The sequence below is a fragment of the Lepisosteus oculatus genome, chromosome 14 (assembly GCF_040954835.1).
Source record: "Lepisosteus oculatus isolate fLepOcu1 chromosome 14, fLepOcu1.hap2, whole genome shotgun sequence".
Lineage (NCBI taxonomy): Eukaryota > Metazoa > Chordata > Actinopteri > Semionotiformes > Lepisosteidae > Lepisosteus > Lepisosteus oculatus.
The window spans coordinates 43960699-43978393 of record NC_090709.1 but is presented as its reverse complement, the minus strand read 5'-3'; the positions used below and the strand labels follow the sequence as shown (position 1 = coordinate 43978393).

Below are 17695 nucleotides of genomic sequence, written 5' to 3'. Positions count from 1 at the left end.
AAGTCTTTCTACAACAGACCAACGGAACACGAGTGCCCTGTCGGTCAACCAATCACGGACCGCGTCATATTGCGTCATGATACGCGATACCGCAGCCAATTACCTGCGGTACGTGTCTGTACCGCACACTTTGAATGGCTGCATCTGTACGTCTTTTGCCCACTGGGAAAACTACAGCAGCAGGAGTAACAATAATGACAACAACATGTTTGGAGTTCGGCATTTCATTTATTCTGCGGAAACATCGTATCGGAATGAACTGCCTGAGATAAAAGAGTAATTGCGGCTTCAGATCGTTTTTACAGAGCATTGCGTTGTTCTGTTCATGCTGACTACACGCTTTACATTTGTCATTTACTGCAAGCGTTGCTTTTCCAGGTTTTTCTGAAATTCCTCGCATTTGAGCCAGCACTAAAATATTTCATTCCCGTCGCTGAATACATCGTGAAAACGGTATTTGCAATGGAATGCTGCCACACATGAAACCTTTTTGTTATTCGGTTCTGAAGTTTGAAAATGAAAATAAAACGGGGGTCACTTCATAGGCTTGAAAGAAGTCCAAGCAGCATAAAAACCCGCAAATTCTCACAAAGGCTGCACCTTTCTTCTGCTGCTGTTATAAATCAGCCTTAAACATTTGAATGCATACCTTACTACTGCTCATCACATTCACGTGTTTACTAAGCTTTTTTCTGTCCGTTATGTTTTTGCTAAGCAGTTTCTCCGTTTTCCTCGTACTGTGATTGTCAGCGAGCACAACAAGACTGAAACAGTGTAAAGGCAGGTAAAAAAGACAGGGTAAAACGCCTGATTGTCGGGAGTGGGATTTGAACCCATGCCTCTATTTGGAGAGTGAAACACAAAGCTTATAAGACACGAAGCTGTGAATTTGCTGTTTTAAACTGCTCGACTATCCTGAAAAAATGTGTGCTGATTGCACCAGTCGCATGCAATTTTCCGTAACTTTAGGATGATTGATACAAATGGACGAACACAATTTGTGGCGTTTAGCATGACATGGAAAACGGTACCGGAGCATTCGGGTCCGGAATACCAGACTCAGAAACAGTTTTTACCCCCGCACTATCAAACTATTAAACTCCCAGCCTTTCTCACTCTCTCCTCACCTCTCACCTATGATCTGAGCCTCACAGTGCCTTCTTTCTTACCAAAAACCCAGACACACTGAAAATCTACCTCTACCATACATGTCAAAAGCTCACTCCCCATCATTTCTATCCCTTTATTTCATTCTTTTGATGCATGGTTTTGCACATAACCTGTTACATTTTTGTTGTTTTGCACACTGCCTGTTGTTGTTTTTTGCACATTGGTTGTTGTCTCTGTCTTTCTTTTGTTATACAATTGTATTGTTGTTGTGTTTTTTTCTTTGTACTACTTATGTCCGAGAGCTAGCTAAATAGCATTTCGTTATACCATATACCTGTGTATGAGTATAATGACAATAAACTTGAACTTGAACTTGACATAGTCTTGCAGGCAGTATATTATTTTATCGTTTACTCGTTTAAAAAAACACGGTCTTCTCGTTCCTAAGTCAGATTTTTAGTGATTTCGAACGTTACTTCCAACCTGGACTGACAGCTCATCCGATTTGTTTGTGATCAGACCGTGGAGTGGGGGGCTGTACCAAGCGCACGTTCCTTTCCAATGCTGAGGCAATCATTCGGAAGATGGGTGTGAAGAGAGACAAGCTTTGTCGACTAAAAAACAAGGCAGGATATGCAAGAATACTAATCACTGGCGACAGTTATGCTCTCTTACTATTGAGACTCCTACATATGGAGTTTTTGAAGACTTTGAAACCAAAGGAAAGCGGAGACAAATAAAACAGGTACGGGAGAGGCTTGAACACACAATCTTCGGTTTCCGAGACCAACACCTTACCACTTGTCCACCACGCCTTCAAGTAAATATGGGAATAATGTTGTTCAAATTATTTTTTTCTGAATCTGGTTTACATCGCCTGGAGGCAGCAACAACAATAAAAGGGATACTTAACAAGGCGATACACTGTAGCAGTGTGACTCCAACAGATGCTCCTGAAGAGCCTGGAGGTTTAAGCCAGCTCCTTAGAGCGCTTGGCCGCGTTGTTCTCAACAGCAGCTCTTCACCTTTTGTTGTTTGACGTAGTTGTTTTATAAAGCGTGGAAACGACCGCAACTTTGGCATCTCTGGCTATAGTTCTTCTGTAGAGCAGGCTTTCACACCTCTGCTTAAGTGCCCTTGAAGTCATTTTATTTTTACAGGAAGACGCATTCCCTAACGATCTCTCCTGTTTTAGAAATGCTTCATAAGGCGTGTTTGATTCAGGACAAACAGTATACTAATTGTACAATGCAGATTTATGCGGCATTCGTACTGGATTTGAGTGGGATTCTGAAATACTTCTTGCAAAGGTATTCAGACTTTCTTGAACCTATAATAAAAACACAGACCTGAAACTCCCTAGCTTCCAATCTCTGATGTTGCTGTCCTTAAACTCGGACGTGATGTTCTGCAGACGTGTGCATAATGTCCTGTTTTCTTACAGTGTAGACATTTTGCTGTTCACGCTCCGCATTCATCTGCTTTGTGCATTGTTAGTCCGCACCTGTAACATGTAATGTCAGCCGTCCCCTGTTCTTCTATATCTCTTGCATGACTGCGTCCTGCTGTTGGGCTTTTGGTTGTAAAGTTTGAGCGAACGCCCCGTTCAGTGTCACTTTGTCACTGTGGTCAGAAAGCATTCTTGATTCTGCTTGAGCATGAATTCGTGAATTCTAGCGACTGTAAGAGCTCTTTCTAAAGTCAGCCCTTCCTCCTGCAGCAATTTATAGTCTCTTATGTGCACATTTTTCCACAAGTTGATATCTTAACATGTCAGTTTCCAATACTCCAAAGTCACAAGATTTAGCCAGTTCTCTTAGTGCAGTCACAAAAGCAACAACAGATTCATCCTGAGACTAAGTTCTCTGCCTAAATTTATGCCGTTCCAAAACCACTTTTCTCCGCGGTGTAAAGTAAGCGTCTAAGGCAGCTACAGTCTGTTCATATGTACCTTTTTCTCCAGGGAGGTTGGCGAAAATCCGCTGCACGGGAGCCCCGATACAGTGCAGTAGTGTAGCCCGTCTTACGGCATCCTGAGCTTCTGTAGATCCACTGGCTATTTAAAATAATCTGTACGACTCCATCCATATCTTGTATTCCTTATTCAAATCCGGAGCTCCGAGGTTCAGTAGAAGCGGTGGAAAAAGCCGGGCATAAGCAAAGCTTCTCGGCGCGGCTGCCATATCTTCCATGGCGCAAGCTAAACGAAAAGTCCGAAAATTCAGAAGTTCGTTTCTACCAGCAAGAGAACTAAAATCTGCAGTGTTCTGCTCGCTTTGAGTCCGTCAACCACTCATCTCTCGTCGCCATAAATGTTGTGTATCTTAATAAAGAGACGTTTTTATATTATTTTAACTATTTTGTTAACTACACAGATCACGCCCTTACACCATATATTCCCGCCTTCTACTCTCTCGTTCTGTTGTCTCGCGATGTCTACTCACTATACTGTAACGCAACGGGGGCTCAGGCAGGCGCCCTTGCCGCATCTGGTCGGCCCCATCCCGACTGGAGGCTCGAACCCGGGACTTCCGCGTCTCTCTGCAGCGACCTAGCCCCGTGAGCTAAAGAGAGATCTCTCTACAGCCCAGTAGCTGTAGTCCTGCTATCACAGGGAAGGGCGGTGACGTCACCCGCTCTGGTACGCTGGCTCTTACACAGTGCTTGTCGGCCGTAAGCGTTACAATACTACATTTAGCATGACTTCTTGTTGCAGTTGAGCTCAAAGCTGGAGATGATCTCCATATTCTACCGCCGTAACTAGTCCGAAACGTAGTACACAGTACACACTTTTTAAGTGTGTTTCAGCGCCCTGTCACAGAAAGGTACCCCAGTCTCCCGCGCAACAAGCGGGGGTACTCAGCACTATACTAACGAGGAGCACTTGTCTGGAGCTGAGCGTCAGCTCTGTTTACTGTCAGCAGTCATTTCCTCATTTCTAAAGACTTTTTCACTTGCTCTCAGCTTTTAAAGACGGTCATAAACGCTCAAGAAGTAATTCATGTCAGTTTGAAGTCTGTTTCTGTTGTCTCTGTTGTCTCAGCTCTTGATAAAGAAAAGCCGTGCGTGGGAGACTCCCTCTCTGAAGAAGTTTGCCGTCACCCTGCGAGGGAGAAGAGCCATCAATCACTGAGGCAACCACTGACACAGTTAACATTAAACACGTGAAATGCGAGATGTTGTGATTTTTTTCCCGCTTAAGGCTTCTATCGTTTCTACTCTAACGAGAAAGACCTCTTTATTAGAAGTGAGATTTTAACAAACGTCTCCAGGGTTAACTGCGACCTGAACGCAACGCCTTAGACCACCAGCCATCTTGCCTGTGGTACTTAGAGCAGCGCTCAATAAAAATGATCAGAACCCGAAAGCGCTTCTTATGCGGATCAGTATATTCCGATACCACTGGTTCTGCAGAAGAAATAAGAAAAGCCGAACTCAAAGCAGTGTGTTGCCATTACGGGTACTCTGTCTGCAGCTGCTTTAAGATCTACTCACACCGTGTTGCCATTAAGGCTACCTAGTTAAAAAAAAAACTTATCGTCATCTTTTTGAACGTGATTATTAGACACCCGTTAAATCTCCACCGAGGTTTCTTGAGAGATCTTTCAGCGAGCGAGTATTAAAAAACTACGTCGCTTCCAACCTCTGCTCTCACTGTAAACTCGGACGTGATGTTCTGCAGATGTGCAGTGTGCCTTTCCTCTTGTCGTATTCAAGAGTACTCACTGTGTGCGCTCCTCACTGCGTGTTCTGTACTCTACTGTGATTTAATTTAGATGATTACGTGGAGTAGAGTGACAAGATCTACTTGAACATTTTCGGTTTGTGAAATGAAAAACTAAATACACTACTGTAAATACAAGTAATGGACATTTAAAATAACCACAGTACAGCTAGAAGAGTGAAAGATAAGAGACTATTTAGAATGACATTCACAATAGACTTAAGAACAGCACAACCGCCCGAACAGGGACTTGAACCCTGGGCCCTCAGATTAAAAGTCTGATGCTCTACCGACTGAGCTATCCGGGCTCTGAAAGAAAGTCGACACTGTCGGGATCCTCGCAAGTCACGTGTTTCTTGTGCCGAAGAGCAGTCATACCTGACCCGTCTGGAATGACCACTGACAGACTTTATCCAGAAGCCACGGCACCACTTCCAGTAGAATGAGAGAGAAATACAGCATGACATGGGTAGTTAAGGGGCTCCCACAATCCATCTTTCCTCACATTACTGATTTTTTTCAATAGCATTTTGACCTTTTTTCACATTCAGATTTTTTTCACATTTAATAAAATCTTTTAATCAACAACATTAAAAAGAAAACAAATGGAACATTTTTTGGAACAATAATTAAAAAAAAAACTTTCAATGCCTTGGTTGTATGCGTTTATAAAGGGAGTTGCAACAGTGCTGAAATGTAAAGAGCATTTCTGTAGAGAAAACGGCATTTTTTCTGCCTTAAGCTTAGGGAGAATGTCTTTTAGAAATTCTATTTTATAACACCTTGCACAGCCTCCCGGCAGACTAACAAATATTTTTTTTGAGAAATTGGCTCACACACCGGAAGACACTAACGTTTATTTACGTTAGAGTATGTGAATAACAGTTTAACCGAAAAAGTTTGTAATTGTGATTTTGTTAAAATTCAATAAATCGTCTATCATCAGTAAGTAATTATTAAGAAAGTGTTTTATTTCATAAATTATAAGACAATTTAGAGAGTTTATAGGTCATAAACGTCGGTTATGTTCTTTTAACTCTAGCATTCAGGATCCAAACCCAGGTGCGGACGGTTGTGTTTCTTGAATCTCTTGTAATCATCAAAAGTCGATGTGTAGTCCTTCAGTACTTTCTCGAGTTGTGCCATGGATATTTTATACGATCAATACTTGTCATGCTCTTTTGCATTTTCATTAACAAACGGAAAAAGTTCAAAGTGTGTTTATGGCTGCGCTTCACATCTACACGAGAGCAGTACAGGACAGTGCGGAGTTCAGAAGGAGGATTCGCTCACTGAATGATCTCTCAAGAAATCCCGGGTAAGATTCAAGAGGTGTTTTCTGCAACAGCCACGGCAAGTGTGAAGCAATCTCTGGATTTCCTGAATTTGAACTAAATTATTAGGGTTAGGGTTAGTTCAAATAATTTAGGATTTAACAGAACTAAATGAGGTACATTTAAAACAGCAGCGCAACTCTGCAGCACGTCGAGTGTGCCTGCATTTAGTTGTGTAAACCTGGCTCTCTCTGAACACAAGGAAAGAGTTCTCACTCAACAGAAGATTGCAATGTGAGTACTGTAATATAAAGCACCTGGAGATGCCAGGGATTGAACCCGGGACCTCATACATGCAAAGCATGCACTCTACCACTGAGCTACATCCCCAATGAAAAACGTAAAGGAACAGACTTAGAGATGTGCAGATGCTCACTGATCACAATCCACCACTCACGAAGAATGCCTGCAGTTTCCCACTTTCGCGTTTCCTCTACTACAGAATAAATTCATGGGAATGAAGAAATAAGGAAGGAAAAATAATCGCATTGAAGCTTCAAGAGACTGGGCACAAATTAATCTATTATTTTTGTATCCAGTCACACGTGCGATGGTGGTTAATTCCCAGACGGGGAAGTGCTTTTTTTCTACCTCCTTACTCGACTGTCTTTCAATTCTGTTTTATTTGAAAGCTTTTTGCATCTTTTAAGTGCTCTTGATTAAACTATGCATAGAAAAACAGCACTACTGATGATTTTCATGGACCGATGCACACTTGTTCTGTACAACTCGAGTGATAAAGCCCTGTCTGCAAATATTGTAGAAGAACATAAAAGGGTGAAACAACGCCCCAACCACAGGAATGGTAACAAGCAGGATCGTGTTCTTATTTGATAAGTCCTTTTGAGATGTCTTGTCAATGCACACAGGCGTTAGAGCTGAATAATTTACTTTTAGTGGTGTTTTTAAACAAAGATGGAACATGTTATTTCTATACCAGGAACAAAGGAGCTGACTTTAACTTTAAGAGGCAAAAACGACACCTTATCAAAGCTAATATCAACTAAAATGACATCACAACAAAAGAGTGGAGCCTTGAGTGAATAAAATTAGTTTTCATTGGACGTATGTGTCTCCATAACTTTGTAGGTGAGAGAGAGGATTGTGATAATTTGCAGGTGCTTCTCGGAAGTGCGTTGGTGGTACAGGCGCCTTCCAAATAATTGAGTCGGGTTTGAATCCCAGCCAGTACAAACCCAAATCTTTTCAAGATAATTTGTGGTCCGCTAACACATCTTTTGAAACACTACAACAGGTAACACCCCGTGTGAAACATCATGAACATTTGTTAAAGCCTGAGTTGTACATACTCTAACGTAAATAAACGTTAGTGTCTTCTGGTGTGTGAGCCAATTTCTCCAAAAAAATATTTGTTAGTCTGTCGGGAGGCTGTGCAAGGTGTTAAGAAATAGAATTTCTAAAAGACAGGCTCCCTATAACATCAAGGCAGAAAAAATGCTGTTTTCTCTACAGAAATGCTCTTTAAATTTCAGCACTGTTGCAACTCCCTTTATAAAGGGTGTGCAAACGTATACAACCAAGGCATTGAAAGATTTTTTTAATTATTGTTCCAAAAAATGTTCCATTTGTTTTCTTTTTAATGTTGTTGATAAAAAGATTTTATTAAATGTGAAAAAAATCTGAATGTGAAAAAAAATCAGTAATGTGAGGAAAGATGGATTGTGGGAGCCCCTTAACTACCCATGTCATGCTGTATTTCTCACTCATTCTACTGGGAGTGGTGCCGTCGCTTCTGGATAAAGTCTGTCGGTGGTCATTCCAGACGGGTCAGGTATGACTGCTCTTCGGCACAAGAGACAGGTTAATTGCGAGGATCCCGACAGTGTCGATCTTCTTTCAGAGCCCGGATAGCTCAGTCGGTAGAGCATCAGACTTTTAATCTGAGGGCCCAGGGTTCAAGTCCCTGTTCGGGTGATTGTGCTGTTCTTAAGTCTGTTGTGAAAGTCATTCTACATAGTCTTTCATCTTTCACTCTTCTAGCTGTACTGTGGTTATTTTAAATGTCCATTACTTGTATTTACAGTAGTGCATTTAGTGTTTCATTTCACAAACCGAAAATGTTCAAGTAGATCTTGTCACTCTACTCCACATGGTTTTATGAGGCGTGGAAACGACCGCAACTTCATTTCTGAGATGCTTTCTCTCACGTGGTGAAATCTCGACCTCTTTGGCATCTCTGGCTATAGTTCTTCTGTAGAGCACCTCTGCTTATAGTGCCCTTGAAGTCATTTTATTTTTACAGGAAGACGCATTCCCTAACGATCTCTCCTGTTTTAGAAATGCTTCATAAGGCGTGTTTGATTCAAGGGACAAACAGTATACTAATTGTACAATGCAGATCTATGCAGCATTCGTACTGGATTTGACTGGGATTCTGAAATACTTCTTGAAAAGGTATTCAGATTTTTTTGAACCTATAATAAAAACACAGACCTGAAACTCCCTAGCTTCCAATCTCTGATGTTGCTGTCCTTAAACTCGGACGTGATGTTCTGCAGACGTGCAGTGTGCCTTTACTCTCGTAGTTTTCAAAACGACCTCCGTTGTTGGGCGCAGTTAAAGTGGAACTGGCCTGACTGCACAGGAAAGTATGGAATGATAAAATGTTTCTACGGCTCAAAATGTCCCTTTAGACCCTCGGCATGTCTCTGCTAGGAACGGGCAGGTAGAGAGGTTTAACAGATGCTCATGATGTTTCACACGGGGTGTTACCTGTTGTAGTGTTTCAAAAGATGTGTTAGCGGACCACAAATTATCTTGAAAAGATTTGGGTTTGTACTGGCTGGGATTCAAACCCGACTCAATTATTTGGAAGGCGCCTGTACCACCAACGCACTCCCGAGAAGCACCTGCAAATTATCACAATCCTCTCTCTCACCTACAAAGTTATGGAGACACATACGTCCAATGAAAGCTCAAGGCTCCACTCAAGGCTTTATTCACTCAAGGCTCCACTCTTTTGTTGTGATGTCATTTTAATAATATTAGCTTTGACAAGGTGTCATTTTTGCCTCTTAAAGTTAAAGTCTGCTCCTTTCTTCCTGGTATAGAAAGAACTAAAAGTAAATTATTCAGCTCTACCGCCTGTGTGCATTGACAAGACATCTCAAAAGGACATATTAAATAAGAACACGATCCTTCCTGTTACCATTCCTGTGGTTGGGGCGTTGTTTCACCCTTTTAAACTAAATCATCAGTACTGCTGTTTTTCTATGCATAGTTTAATCAAGAGCACTTAAAAGATGCAAATAGCTTTCAAATAAAATAGAATTGAAGGACAGTCGAGTAAGGAGGTAGAAAAAAAAAAGCACTCCCCCGTCTGGGAATCAACCACCGTCGCCCATGTAACTGGATGCAAAAATAACAGATTAATTTGTGCCCAGCCTCTTGAAGCTTCGATGCGATTATTTTTCCTTCCTTATTTTTTCATTCCTATGAATTTACTCTGTAGTAGAAGAAACGCGAAAGTGGGAAACTGCAGGCATTCTTCGTGAGTGGTGTGATCAGTGAGCATTTGCACATCTCTAAGTCTGTTCCGTAAACTTTTTCATCGGGGATGTAGCTCAGTGGTAGAGCGCATGCTTCGCATGTATGAGGTCCCGGGTTCAATCCCTGGCATCTCCAGGTGCTTTATATTACAGTACTCACATCGCAATCTTCTGTTGAGTGAGAACTCTTTGCTCGTGTTCAGAGAGAGCCAGGTTTACACAATTAAATGCAGGCACACTCGACGTGCTGCAGAGTTGCGCTGCTGTTTTAAATGTACCTCATTTAGTTCTGTTAAATCCTAAATTATTTGAACTAATTTAGTTAAGGAAAATGCAAAAGAGCATGACAAGTATTGATCGTATAAAATATCCATGGCACAACTCGAGAAAGTACTGAAGGACTACACATCGACTTTTGATGATTACAAGAGATTCAAGAAACACAACCGTCCGCACCTGGGTTTGGATCCTGAACGCTAGAGTTAAAAGAACATAAGCGACGTTTATGACCTATAAACTTTCTAAATTGTCTTATAGTTTATGAAATAAAACAATTTCTTAATAATTACTTACTGATGATAGACGATTTATTAAATTTTAACAAAATCACAATTACAAACTTTTTCGGTTAAACTGTTATTCACATACTCTAACGTAAATAAACGTTAGTGTCTTCCGGTGTGTGAGCCAATTTCTCCCAAAAATATTCGTTAGTCTGTCGGGAGGCTGTGCAGGGTGTGAAGAAATAGAATTTCTAAAAGACAGGCTCCCTAAGCTTAACATCAAGGCAGAAAAAATGCTGTTTTCTCTACAGAAATGCTCTTTATATTTCAGCACTGTTGCAACTCCCTTTATAAAGGGTGTGCACACGTATACAACCAAGGCATTGAAAGATTTTTTTAAATTATTGTTCCAAAAAATGATCCATTTGTTTTCTTTTTAATGTTGTTGATTAAAAGATTTTATTAAATGAGAAAAAAATCTGAATGTGAAAAAAGGTCCAAATGCTATTGAAAAAAATCAGTAATGTGAGGAAAGATGGATTGTGGGAGCCCCTTAACTACTCATGTCATGCTGTATTTCTCACTCATTCTACTGGGAGTGGTGCCGTCGCTTCATGATAAAGTCTGTCAGTGGTCATTCCAGACGGGTCAGGTATGACTGCTCTTCGGAACAAGAGACACGTGACTTGCGAGGATCCCGACAGTGTCGATTTTCTTTCAGAGCCCGGATAGCTCAGTCGGTAGAGCATCAGACTTTTAATCTGAGGGCCCAGGGTTCAAGTCCCTGTTCGGGCGGTTGTGCTGTTCTTAAATGTCATTCTAAATAGTCTTTTATCTTTCACTGTTCTAGCTGTACTGTGTTTATTTTAAATGTCCATTACTTGTATTTACAGTAGTGTATTTAGTGTTTCATTTCACAAACCGAAAATGTTCAAGTAGATCTTGTCACTCTACTCCCCGTAATCCTCTAAATTAAATCACAGTAGAGTACAGAACACGCAGTGAGGAGCTCACATAGTGAGTACTCTCGAATACGACAAGAGGAAAGGCACACTGCACATCTGCAGAACATCACGTCCGAGTTTACAGTGAGAGCAGAGGTTGGAAGCGACGTAGTTTAATACTCGCTCGCTGAACGATCTCTCAAGAAACCTCGGTGGAGATTTAACGGGTGTCTAATAATCACGTTCAAAAAGATGACGATAAGTTTTTTTTTAACTAGGTAGCCTTAATGGCAACACGGTGTGAGTAGATCTTAAAGCAGCCGCAGAGTACCCTTAATGGCAACACACTGCTTTGAGTTCGGCTTTTCTTATTTCTTCTGCAGAACCAGTGGTATCGGAATATACTGATCCGCATAAGAAGCGCTTTCGGTTTTTGATCATTTTTATTGAGCACTGCTCTAAGTACCACAGGCCAGATGGCTGGTGGTCTAAGGCGTTGCGTTCAGGTCGCAGTTAACCCTGGAGACGTTTGTTAAAATCTCACTTCTAATAAAGAGGTCTTTCTCGTTAGAGTAGAAACGATAGAAGCCTTAAGCGGGAAAAAAATCACAACATCTCGCATTTCACGTGTTTAATGTTAACTGTCTCAGTAGTTGCCTCGGTGATTGATGGCTCTTCTCCCTCGCAGGGTGACGGCAAACTTCTTCAGAGAGGGAGTCTCCCATGCACGGCTTTTCTTTATCAAGAGCTGAGACAACAGAAACAGACTTCCAACTGACATTAATTACTTCTTGAGCGTTTATGACCGTCTTTAAAAGCTGAAAGCAGGTGAAAAAGTATTTGGAAATGAGGAAATGACTGCTGACAGTAAACAGAGCTGACGCTCAGCTGCAGACAAGCGCTCCTCTTTAGTATAGTGCTGAGTACCCCCGCTTGTTGCGCGGGAGACTGGGGTACGTTTCTGTGACAGGGCGCTGGTTTAATTTTTTAACAACCTGAGTTCACTTAAAAAGTGTGTACTGTGTACTACGTTTCGGACTAGTTACGGCGGTAGAATATGGAGATCATCTCCAGCTTTGAGCTCAACTGCAACAAGAAGTCATGCTAAATGTAGTATAGTGAGTAGAGATCGCGAGACAACAGAACGAGAGAGTAGAAGGCGGGAATATATGGTGTAAGGGCGTGATCTGTGTAGTTAATAAAATAGTTAAAATAATATGAAAACGTCTCTTTATTAAGATACACAACATTTATGGCGACGAGAGATGAGTGGTTAACGGACTCAAAGCGAGCAGAACACTGCTGATTTTAGTTATCTTGCTGGTAGAAACGAACTTCTGAATTTTCGGACTTTTCGTTTAGCTTGCGCCATGGAAGATATGGTAGCCGCGCCGAGAAGCTTTGCTTATGCTCAGCTTTTTCCACCATTTCTACTGAACCTCGGACCTCCGGATTTGTATACGGAATACAAGATATGGATGGAGTCGTACAGATTTTTTTAAATAGCCAGTGGATCTACAGAAGCTCAGGATGCCGTAAGACGGGCTACACTACTGCACTGTATCGGGGCTCCCGTGCAGCGGATTTTCGCCAACCTCCCTGGAGAAAAAGGTACATATGAACAGACTGTAGCTGCCTTAGACGCTTACTTTACACCGCGGAGAAAAGTGGTTTTGGAACGGCATAAATTTAGGCAGAGAACTTAGTCTCAGGACGAATCTGTTGTTGCTTTCGTGACTGCACTAAGAGAACTGGCTAAATCCTGTGACTTTGGAGTATTGGAAACTGACATGTTAAGATATCAACTTGTGGAAAAATGTGCACATAAGAGACTATAAATTGCTGCAGGAGGAAGGGCTGACTTTAGAAAGAGCTCTTACAGTCGCTAGAATTCATGAAGCAGCTCAAGCAGAATCAAGAATGCTTTCTGACCACAGTGACAAAGTGACACTGAACGGGGCGCTCGCTCAAACTTTACAAACAAAAGCCGAGCAGCCGGACGCAGTCATGCTAGAGATATAGAAGAACAGGGGACGGCTGACATTACATGTTACAGGTGCGGACTAACAATGCACAAAGCAGATGAATGCGGAGCGTGAACAGCAAAATGTCTACACTGTAAGAAAACAGGACATTATGCACACGTCTGCAGAACATCACGTCCGAGTTTAAGGACAGCAACATCAGAGATTGGAAGTTAGGGAGTTTCAGGTCTGTTTTTTTATTATAGGTTCAAGAAAGTCTGAATACCTTTGCAAGAAGTATTTCAGAATCCCACTCAAATCCAGTACGAATGCCGCATAAATCTGCATTGTACAATTAGTATACTGTTTGTCCGTTGAATCAAACACGCCTTATGAAGCATTTCTAAAACAGGAGAGATCGTTAGGGAATGCGTCTTCCTGTAAAAATAAAATGACTTCAAGGGCACTAAAAGCAGAGGTGTGAAAGCCTGCTCTACAGAAGAACTATAGCCAGAGATGCCAAAGAGGTCGAGATTTCACCACGTGAGAGAAAGCATCTCAGAAAACGAAGCTGCGGTCAATTCCACGCGTTATAAAAACACTGGGTCAAACAACAAGAGCTGAAGAGCCGCTGTTGAGAGTAACGTGGCCGAGTGCTCTAAGGAGCTGGCTTAAACCTCCAGCCTCTTCAGGAGCATCTGTTGGAGTCGCACTGCTACAGCGTATCTCCTTGTTAAGTATCCCTTTTATTGTTGTTGCTGCCTCCAGGCGATGTAAACCAGATTCAGAAAAAAATAATTTGAACAACATTATTCCCATATTTCCTCGAAGGTGCGGTGGCCAAGTGGTAGGGCGTCGGTTTTGTAAACCGAAGATCGTGGGTACACCCCACCCGTGCCTGTTTCATTTGTCTCCACTTTCCTTCAGTTTCAAAGTCTTCAAAAAAACTCGCAATGTAAGAGTCTCAATAGTAAGAGAGCATAACTGTCGCCAGTGTTTAGTATTCGTGCATATCCTGCCTTGTTTTTTAGTCGACAAAGCTTGTCTCTCTTCACACCCATCTTCCGAATGATCGCCTCAGCATTGGGAAGGAACGTGCGCTTGGTACAGCCCCCGACTCCATGGTCTGATCACAAACAGATCGGGTGAGCTGTCAGTCCAGGTTGGAAGTAACGTTCGAAAGCATTAAAAATCTGACTTAGGAACGAGAAGACCATGTTTTTTTAAACGAGTAAACGATAAAATAATATACTGCCTGCAAGACTATGTCAAGTTCAAGTTCAAGTCCAAGTTTATTGTCATTATACTCATACACAGGTATATGGTATAACGAAATGCTATTTACTGTAGCTAGCTCTCGGACATAAGTAGTACAAAGAAAAAAACACAACAATACAATTGTATAACAAAAGAAAGACAGAGACAACAGCCGATGTGCAAAAAACAACAGGCAGTGTGCAAAACAACAAAAGGGTAACAGGTTATGTGCAAAAACATGCATCAAAAGAATGAAATAAAGGGATAGAAATGATGGGGAGTGAGCTTTTGACATGTATGGTAGAGGTAGATTTTCAATGTGTATTTGGGTTTTTGGTAAGAAAGAAGGCACTGTGAGGTTCAGATCATAGGTGAGAGGTGAGGAGAGAGGCTGGGAGTTTGATAGTTTGATAGTGCGGGGGTAAAAACTGTTTCTGAGTCTGGTAGTCCGGACCCGAATGCTCCGGTACCGTTTTCCATGTCATACTAAACGCCACAAATTGTGTTCGTCCAGTCGTATCAATCGTCCTAAAATTACGGAAGATCGGATGCGACTGGTGCAGCCAGCACTTATTTCTTCAGGATAGTCGAGCGGTTTAAAACCGCAAATTCACATATTCGTGTTTCACTCTCCAAATAGAGGCACGGGTTCAAATCCCACTCCCGACAATCAGGCGTTTTACCCTGTCTTTTTTACCTGCCTTTACACTGTTTCAGTCTTGTTGTGCTCGCTGACAATCACAGTACGAGGAAAACGGAGAAACTGCTTAGCAAAAACATAACGGACAGAAAAAAGCTTCGTAAACACGTGAATGTGATTAGCAGCAGTAAGGTATGTATTCAAATGTTTAAGGCTGATTTATAACAGCAGCAGAAGAAAGGTGCAGCCTTTGTGAGAATTCGCGGGTTTTTATGCTGCTTGGACTTCTTTCAAGCCTATGAAGTGACCCCCGTTTTATTTTCATTTTCAAACTTCAGAACCGAATAACAAAGAGGTTTCATGAGTGACAACATTCCGTTCCAAATATCGTTTCCACGATGTATTCAGCGACGGGAATGAAATATTTTAGTGCTGGCTCAAATGCGAGGAATTTCAGAAAAACCTGGAAAAGCAACGCTTGCAGTAAATGACAAATGTAATGCGTGTAGTCAGCATGAACAACGCAATGCTCTGTAAAAACGATCTGAAGCCGCAATTACTCTTTTATCTCGGGCAGTTCATTCCGATACGTTTCCGCAGAATAAATGAAATGCCGAGCTCCAAACATGTTGTTGCCATTATTGCTACTCCTGTTGCTGTAGTTTTAAGCTTTAATCAGTGGGTATGTAATGTTGTAAAAGGGCTGGACTACTTTGTTCAGTCCAAATTCCACTATGTGAATTTATGCTTTTTTAATATAAGCATTAACAATACAATGCGTGCTCAAAAACCGTTACTTATTAGCTTACGAAACGGCAGTGTTTTGACAAAGTGTGGTATTCGAACAGAAAATGCTGAAGTGTTTAATACTTGCTTGTGAGCAGATCTCCCTCGATTTAGACAAACTCTTGTTCGGCTGATGATTTCAGATCAAAATCTGAATCAAGTGGAAAGAAAGCTGAATTACGCTGGGTACTGGGTATCACTGTTACGCCATCAGGTCATGCTAGGAGGATTGGGGGGATCAAATTGACACAGAGGGACCCAATGTGGGGGCTGAACCCACAGTTCTGAGATTAAGAGATTCTTGCTCTATGGACTGCGCCTCTATAACTCTTGTGCTCCAGCAGTAATGTTTCTGGGTGTGGATGAACATGACATTATAGACTGACAGCAGGAACACGTGGCCCACAGGCAGTGACAGTATCGCTATATTTGGCTGCAGTATATTGTGTTGAGAGCAGCAATAACTTTCCTGCAGAGATGGGAGTGCCTTTAATACAGCTCTTTCAATCGGACAGAGTAACAGGAACTGACCTAAAGTTTCAGCTGTGGATCCATCTCCACATGGGGGAAAGAGACAGTAAAATTGCGATGAAGAAACAGAAAGATTTGTGCTCGCTGCAAAGTAGGAAAGAGGTGGTCAGACACATAAAACAGCTTGGTGATAATTTGCAGCGACAGTTTTATGTTATTTAGTACACGGATTTCTCTTCATGTTCCTTAAGATGTGTAATTTGTATGTTGGTTGTATGGGAACAGTTTCTTCTCAAGTCCTGTCAATTGACAGTGGAGAGCTAGCTGGTGCACATCTTCAAGAAGACTCTCTTTAAGGCGATTACAAGTTTCTCGAAAAAATCTGTGTCATATTTTTTAAAATAGTTTAGCTAATGAGCAACGAGAGTACAAATAAATTCTCCCACCCTCCATTTGAAGATAAAACTCCATGTGCGAGTCAAAGTTTCCTTGAAGCTACTGATGTTCGTCATTATTGGACATTCCCGGTGATATTGACTAAGAAGCTCAATTTTTACGTGTTGTAGTTCAACATGTGCAAAACATTCGTATCCCCTGCAAATATCGGCAAGGTCAGTGATATTCTCAACAATTTGTGCCATTGCAATTCGTGCGATTGGTGCCATACTTTTTCGAAATGTATACTGACATGCCAGGATCAGAGGGTCATATTTAAAAAACTGGTGCATTAAAATTTCTTGTAATTCAGGATTTTGATAGTCTGTTACATTGTCTTTCACACGTCGGTGTCAGAACTGTGAGACATTTTCATAATCGGGGGGAAGGCCGTAGCAATAAGCAGAAAGTGCAATCACCTTTTCCCAGTGTAAGTCCGTGTTGTGGTGAGTTTTTAAAATTGGTTTGCGATTTTCTGAAATATATTCCATACAAAAATATAATTTGGACAGTCGCTATTTATTTGGATATTCCTTTTCAGTGAAGGAATTCACTATTCCGTATTCAGTATTCCAGCCGGATTAGTACTGATCGAAGAGAGCCATCTACAGGCGAAAGGCGACATAACATCACAGCAGCACCATTTAAGGTGGAACGAAAAACACGCATAAGAAGCTGGCGAATAAGAAGCCAACTTAAGCCTCGTAGCAGACCCTTGGAGGCACGCTCAAAATAATCATCTTTCCCAGTACTTAAGAGTCATATTTAGATCGCTTTACTGCAATTTTATTTGATTGATGGGAGATGTGAAGCCATCGAGCCTGTACTGCACTTTCACATTGAAATTGAAGCCATTTCTCATGCTTTCTCTCAGTTTCGGGGCTGCAATTGAGTGTAAAGGAGGCGACTTGAAATTGAAACGTGTAATCACCTTACAGAGGGTCTTCACGACGGGGTGCGTCAGCTAGTTCTCCATTATTGTCACTTTACTGGACGTCTGAAGAAACCTATCTACAAC

The 17695-nt window shown here is 41.6% G+C and overlaps 5 non-coding genes across 5 annotated transcripts; 3 read left to right on the top strand and 2 right to left on the bottom strand.

Annotated features, from left to right (window-relative positions):
• Positions 1-5069: 5069 nt before the first annotated feature.
• On the bottom strand, positions 5070-5142 carry trnak-uuu (transfer RNA lysine (anticodon UUU)). The gene has a single exon. It is a non-coding gene; the product is annotated as a tRNA-Lys (tRNA).
• A 1284-nt stretch (positions 5143-6426) lies between these two features.
• On the bottom strand, positions 6427-6498 carry trnaa-ugc (transfer RNA alanine (anticodon UGC)). The gene has a single exon. It is a non-coding gene; the product is annotated as a tRNA-Ala (tRNA).
• Positions 6499-8030: 1532 nt separating this feature from the next.
• On the top strand, positions 8031-8103 carry trnak-uuu (transfer RNA lysine (anticodon UUU)). The gene has a single exon. It is a non-coding gene; the product is annotated as a tRNA-Lys (tRNA).
• Positions 8104-9741: 1638 nt separating this feature from the next.
• On the top strand, positions 9742-9813 carry trnaa-cgc (transfer RNA alanine (anticodon CGC)). Its single transcript has one exon. It is a non-coding gene; the product is annotated as a tRNA-Ala (tRNA).
• A 1089-nt stretch (positions 9814-10902) lies between these two features.
• Positions 10903-10975, top strand: trnak-uuu (transfer RNA lysine (anticodon UUU)). The gene has a single exon. It is a non-coding gene; the product is annotated as a tRNA-Lys (tRNA).
• The last annotated feature ends 6720 nt before the right edge of the window (positions 10976-17695 follow it).